Here is a 7,323-nt window from a genome sequence, read left to right as displayed (position 1 = left end):
GTGTTCCCCCACACAGCCAGCACTGTCAGTGCTCCCCCCACACAGTCAGCACTGTCAATGCTCCTCCACACAGCCAGCACTGTCAGTGCTCCCACCACTCAGCCAGCACTGTCAGTGCTCCCCACACACATACAGCACTGTCAGTGCTCCCCCACACAGCCAGCACTGTCAGTGCTCCCCACACACAGACAGCACTGTCAGTGCTCCCACCACACAGCCAGCACTGTCAGTGCTCCCCCCACACAGACAGCACTGTCAGTGCTCCCCCCACACAACCATTACTGTCAGTGTTCCACCCACACAGACAGCACAGTCAGTGCTCCCCCCACACAGGCAGCAGTGTCAGTGCTTCCCCCACACAGCCAGCACTGTCAGTGCTCCCACACACAGCCAGCACTGTCAGTGCTCCCACCGCACAGCCAGTACTGTCAGTGCTCCCCCCACACAGACAGCACTGTCAGTGCTCCCACCACACAGCCAGCACTGCCAGTGCTCCCACCACACAGCCAGCACTGTCAGTGCTCCCCCCACACAGCCAGCACTGTCAGTGCTCCCACCATACAGACGGCACTGTCAGTGCTCCCACCACACAGCCAGCACTGTCAGTGCTCCCCACACAGCCAGCACTGTCAGTGCTCCCCCCACACAGCCAGCACTGTCAGTGCTCCCCCCACACAGCCAGCACTGTCAGTGCTCCCACCATACAGACGGCACTGTCAGTGCTCCCACCCCACAGCCAGCACTGTCAGTGCTCCCCACACAGCCAGCACTGTCAGTGCTCCCCCCACACAGCCAGCAGTGTCAGTGCTTCCCCCACACAGCCAGCACAGTGCTCCCCCCACACAGCCAGCAGTGTCAGTGCTTCCCCCCACACAGCCAGCACTGCCAGTGCTCCCACACACAGCCAGCACTGTCAGTGCTCCCACCGCACAGCCAGCACTGTCAGTGCTCCCCCCACACAGACAGCACTGTAAGTGCTCCCCCACACAGCCAGCACTGTCAGCTCTCCCCCACACACAGCCAGCACTGTCAGCTCTCCCACACAGAGCCAGCACTGTCTGTGCTCCTCCCACACAGCCAGCACTGTCAGTGCTCCCACCGCACAGCCACCACTGGCAGTGCCCTCCCACAGAGCTAGCAGTGTCAGTGCTCCCACCACACAACCAGCACTGTCAGTGCTCCCACCACACAGCCAGCACTGTCAGTGCACCCCCACACAGGCAGCACTGTCAGTGCTCCCAACACACAGCCAGCACTGTCAGTGCTCCCACACACAGCCAGCACTGTCAGTGCTCCCCGCACACAGCCAGCACTGTCAGTGCTCCCCCCATTCAGCCAGCACTGTCAGTGCTCCCCCACACAGCCAGCACTGTCAGTGCTCCCACCACACAGCCAGCACTGTCAGCCCTCCCCCACACAGCCAGCACTGTCAATGCTACCACCACACAGCCAGCACTGTCAGTGCTCCCCCCACACAGCCAGCAAAGTCAGTGCTCCCACCACACAGCCAGCACTGTCAGTGCTCCCCCCACACAGCCAGCACTCTCGGTTCTCCCCCAACACAGCCAACACGGTCAGTGCTCCCACCACCCAGCCAGCACTGTAAATGCTCCTCACACAGCCAGCACTGTCAGTGCTCCCACCCCACACAGCCAGCACTGTCAGTGCTCCCCCACAGCCAGCACTGTCAGTGCTCCCACCACACAAGCCAGCACTGTCAGTGCTCCCCCACACAGCCAGCACTGTCAGTGCTCCCCCCACACAGCCAGAACTGTCAGTGCTCCCCCACACAGCCAGCACTGTCAGTGCTCCCCCCACACAGCCTGCACTGTCCGTGATCCCCCCACACAGCCAGCCCTGTCAGTGCTCCCCCCACAGCCAGCACTGTCAGTGCTCCCCCCACACAGCCAGCATTGCCAGTGCTCCCCACCACACAGCCAGCACTGTCAGTGCTCCCCACACACAGCCAGCACTCTCAGTGCCCCCCCCTCACAGAGCCAGCACTGTCAGTGCTCCCACAGCACAGCCAGCACTGTCAGTGCTCCCCACACAGCCAGCACTGTCAGTGCCCCCACCCCACACAGCCAGAACTGTCAGTGCTCCCCCACAGCCAGCATTGTCAGTGCTCCCACCACACAGCCAGCACTGCCAGTTCTCCACCCCACAGCCAGCTCTGAGAGTGCGCCCCACACAGCCAGCACTGCCAGTGCTCTCCCTCAGAGCTAGCACTGTCAGTGCTCCCCCACAGATCCAGCACTGTCAGTGCTCCCACCACACAACCAGCACTGTCAGTGCTCCCACCACACGGCCAGCACTGTCAGTGCTCCCACCACACAGCCAGCACTGTCTGTGCTCCCCCCACACAGCCAGCACTGTCAGTGCTCCCCCACACAGCCAGCGCTGTCGGTGCTCCCCCCCATACAGCCAGCACTGTCAGTGCTCTCCACACAGCCAGCACTGTCAGTGCTCCCACCACACAGCCAGCACTGTCAGTCCTCCCCCCACACTGCCAGCACTGGCAGTGCTCCCCCACACAGCCAGCACTGTCAGTGCTCCCCACACAGCCAGCACTGTCAGTGCTCCCCCCACACAGCCAGCACTGTCAGTGCACCCCCCCACACAGCCAGCACTGTCAGTGCTCCCCACACAGCCAACACTGCCAGTGCTCTCCCACACAGCCAGCACTGTCAGTGCTCCCACCACACAGCCAGCACCGTCAGTGCTCCTACCGCACACAGCCAGCACTGTCAGTGCTCCCACCACACAGCCAGCACTGTCAGTGCTCCTACCGCACACAGCCAGCACTGTCAGTGCTCCCCACACAGCCAGCACTGTCAGTGTTCCTACCGCACACAGCCAGCACTGTCAGTGCTCCCCCCACATTGGCAGCACTGTCAGTGCTCCCCACACAGCCAGCACTGTCAGTGCTCCCCACACAGCCAGCACTGCCAGTGCTCTCCCACACAGCCAGCACTGTCAGTGCTCCTACCGCACACAGCCAGCACTGTCAGTGCTCCCCCACATAGGCAGCACTGTCAGTGCTCCCCACACACAGCCAGCACTGTCAGTGCTCCCCACACAGCCAGCACTGTCAGTGCTCCCCCCCACACAGCCAGCACTGTCAGTGCTCCCCACACAGCCAGCACTGCCAGTGCTCTCCCACACAGCCAGCACTTTCAGTGCTCCTACCCCACACAGCCAGCACTGTCAGTGCTCCCACCACACATCCCGCACTGTCAGTGCACCCGCCACACACCCAGCACAGTCAGTGCTCCCCCCCACACAGCCAGCACTGTCAGTGCTCCCCCACACAGCCAGCACTGTCAGTGCTCCCACCAGACAGACGGCACTGTCAGTGCTCCCACCACACAGCCAGCACTGTCAGTGCTCCCCACACACAGCCAGCACTGTCAGTGCCCCCAACCCCACACAGCCAGAACTGTCAGTGCTCCCCCACAGTCAGCATTGTCAGTGCTCCCACCACACAGCCAGCACTGCCAGTTCTCCACCCACAGCCAGCTCTGAGAGTGCGCCCCACACAGCCAGCACTGCCAGTGCTCTCCCTCAGAGCTAGCACTGTCAGTGCTCCCCCACAGATCCAGCACTGTCAGTGCTCCCACCACACAACCAGCACTGTCAGTGCTCCCACCACACAGCCAGCACTGTCAGTGCTCCCACCACACAGCCAGCACTGTCAGTGCTCCCACCACACAACCAGCACTGTCAGTGCCCCCCCCACACAGCCAGCACTGTCAGTGCTCCCACCACACAGCCAGCACTGTCTGTGCTCCCCCCACACAGCCAGCACTGTCAGTGCTCCCCCACACAGCCAGCACTGTCGGTGCTCCCCCCCATACAGCCAGCACTGTCAGTGCTCTCCACACAGCCAGCACTGTCAGTGCTCCCACCACACAGCCAGCACTGTCAGTCCTCCCCCCACACTGCCAGCACTGGCAGTGCTCCCCCACACAGCCAGCGCTGTCAGTGCTCCTCCCACACAGCCAGCACTGTTAGTGCTCCCCACACAGCCAGCACTGGCAGTGCTCCCACCACACAGCCAGCACTGTCAGTGCTCCCCCCACACAGCCAGCACTGTCAGTGCTCCCCCACAGAGCCAGCAATGTCAGTGCTCCCACCACACAGTCAGCACTGTCAGTGCTCCCCCCACACAGCCAAGCACTGTCAGTGCTCCCACCACACAGCCAGCACTGTCAGTGCTCCCCCACACAGCCAGCACTGTCAGTGCTCCCCACCACACAGCCAGCACTGTCAGTGCTCCCCCACACAGCCAGCAAGTGTCAGTGCTCCCACCACACAACCAGCAATGTCAGTGCTCCCCGCACACAGCCAGCACTGCCAGTGCTCCCCCACACAGCCAGCACTGTCAGTGCTCCCCACACAGCCAGCACTGTCAGTGCTCCCCCCACACAGCCAGCACTGTCAGTGCACCCCCCACACAGCCAGCACTGTCAGTGCTCCCCACACAGCCAACACTGCCAGTGCTCTCCCACACAGCCAGCACTGTCAGTGCTCCCACCGCACAGCCAGCACCGTCAGTGCTCCTACCGCACACAGCCAGCACTGTCAGTGCTCCCACCACACAGCCAGCACCGTCAGTGCTCCTACCGCACACAGCCAGCACTGTCAGTGCTCCCCACACAGCCAGCACTGTCAGTGTTCCTACCGCACACAGCCAGCACTGTCAGTGCTCCCCCCACATTGGCAGCAGTGTCAGTGCTCCCCACACAGCCAGCACTGTCAGTGCTCCCCACACAGCCAGCACTGCCAGTGCTCTCCCACACAGCCAGCACTGTCAGTGCTCCTACCGCACACAGCCAGCACTGTCAGTGCTCCCCCAGATAGGCAGCACTGTCAGTGCTCCCACACACAGCCAGCACTGTCAGTGCTCCCCACACAGCCAGCACTGTCAGTGCTCCCCCCACACAGCCAGCACTGTCAGTGCTCCCCACACAGCCAGCACTACCAGTGCTCTCCCACACAGCCAGCACTTTCAGTGCTCCTACCCCACACAGCCAGCACTGTCAGTGCTCCCCGCACACAGCCAGCACTGTCAGTGCTCCCACCACACAGCCAGCACCGTATTTAATGTCGGGCTGTGTTTAAGTTTACATTGTTCAGTGTAGGGCACTGTTTCACTGTACCGTATTAATGTCGGGCTATGTTTAATTTTACATTGTTCACTGTAGGTCACTGTTTCATTGTACTGTATTTAATGTCGGGCTCTGTATAATTTTACCTTGTTGCTTGTAGGGCACTGTTTCATTGTGCCGTATTTAATGTCGGGCTCTGTTTAATTTTACCTTGTTCACTGTAGGATGGATGGATGGATGGATGGATGGATGGATGGATGGATGGATGGATGGATGGATGGATGGATCCAGCTGTGTGCGGCAGGAGCACTGACGGTGCTGGCTGTGTGGTGGGAGCACTGACAGTGCTGGCTGTGTGGGAGAGCACTGGCAGTGTTGGCTGTGTGGGGAGCACTGACAGTGCTGGCTGTGTGGGGGGTGCACTGACAGTGCTGGCTGTGTGGGGAGCACTGACAGTGCTGGCTGTGTGGGGAGCACTGACAGTGCTGGCTGTGTGGGGGAGCACTGACAGTGCTTGCTGTGTGGGGGAGCACTGACAGTTCTGGCTGTGTGGGGGGAGCACTGACAGTGCTGGCTGTGTGGGGGAGCACTGACAGTGCTGGCTGTGTGGTGGAAGAGCAAAGACAGAAGCTGGCTGTGTGGTGTGGGGGAGCACTGACAGTGCTCCCTGTGTGGGGAAGCACTCACAGTGCTGGCTGTGTGGTGGGAGCACTGACAGTGCTGCCTGTGTGGACGGAGCACTGACAGTGCTGGCTGTATGGGGGGGGAGCACTGACAGTGCTGGCTGTGTGGGGGGAGCACTGACAGTGCTGGCTGTGTGGGGGAACACTGACAGTGCTGGCTGTGTGGGGGTACACTGACAGTGCTGGCTGTGTGGTGGGAGCACTGACAGTGCTGGTTGTGTGGTGGGAGCACTGACAGTGCTGGCTGTGTGGGGGAGCACTGACACTGCTAGCTCTTTGGGAGGGCACTGGCAGTGCTGGCTGTGTGGGTCGCACTCTCAGTGCTGGGTTGTGGGGGGAGCACTGACAGTGCTGGCTGTGTGGTGGGAGCACTGACAGTGCTGGCAGTGTGGGGGGAGCACTGACAGTGCTCCCTGTGTGGGGAAGCACTCACAGTGCTGGCTGTGTGGTGGAGCACTGACAGTGCTGCCTGTGTGGGCGGAGCACTGACAGTGCTGGCTGTATGGGTGGGGGGGAGCACTGACAGTGCTGGCTGTGGGTGGGGTGGAGCACTGACAGTGCTGGCTGTGTGGGGGAACACTGACAGTGCTGGCTGTGTGGGGGTACACTGACAGTGCTGGCTGTGTGGTGGGAGCACTGACAGTGCTGGTTGTATGGATGGATGGATGGATGGATGGATGGATGGATGGATGGATGGATGGATGGATGGATGAGATGGATGGATGGATGGATGGATGGATGGATGGATGGATGGATGGATGGATGGATGGATGGATGGATGGATGGATGGATGGATGGATGGATGGATGGATGGATGGATGGATGGATGGATGGATGGATGGATGGATGGATGGATGGATGGATGGATGGATGGATGGATGGATGGATGGATGGATGGATGGATGGATGGATGGATGGATGGATGGATGGATGGATGGATGGATGGATGGATGGATGGATGGATGGATGGATGGATGGATGGATGGATGGATGGATGGATGGATGGATGGATGGATGGATGGATGGATGGATGGATGGATGGATGGATGGATGGATGGATGGATGGATGGATGGATGGATGGATGGATGGATGGATGGATGGATGGATGGATGGATGGATGGATGGATGGATGGATGGATGGATGGATGGATGGATGGATGGATGGATGGATGGATGGATGGATGGATGGATGGATGGATGGATGGATGGATGGATGGATGGATGGATGGATGGATGGATGGATGGATGGATGGATGGATGGATGGATGGATGGATGGATGGATGGATGGATGGATGGATGGATGGATGGATGGATGGATGGATGGATGGATGGATGGATGGATGGATGGATGGATGGATGGATGGATGGATGGATGGATGGATGGATGGATGGATGGATGGATGGATGGATGGATGGATGGATGGATGGATGGATGGATGGATGGATGGATGGATGGATGGATGGATGGATGGATGGATGGATGGATGGATGGATGGATGGATGGATGGATGGATGGATGGATGGATG

This window comes from Scyliorhinus torazame, unplaced genomic scaffold, assembly GCF_047496885.1.
Source record: "Scyliorhinus torazame isolate Kashiwa2021f unplaced genomic scaffold, sScyTor2.1 scaffold_76, whole genome shotgun sequence".
In the NCBI taxonomy this organism is placed as follows: domain Eukaryota; kingdom Metazoa; phylum Chordata; class Chondrichthyes; order Carcharhiniformes; family Scyliorhinidae; genus Scyliorhinus; species Scyliorhinus torazame.
Note: the sequence above shows the minus strand (reverse complement) of the source record.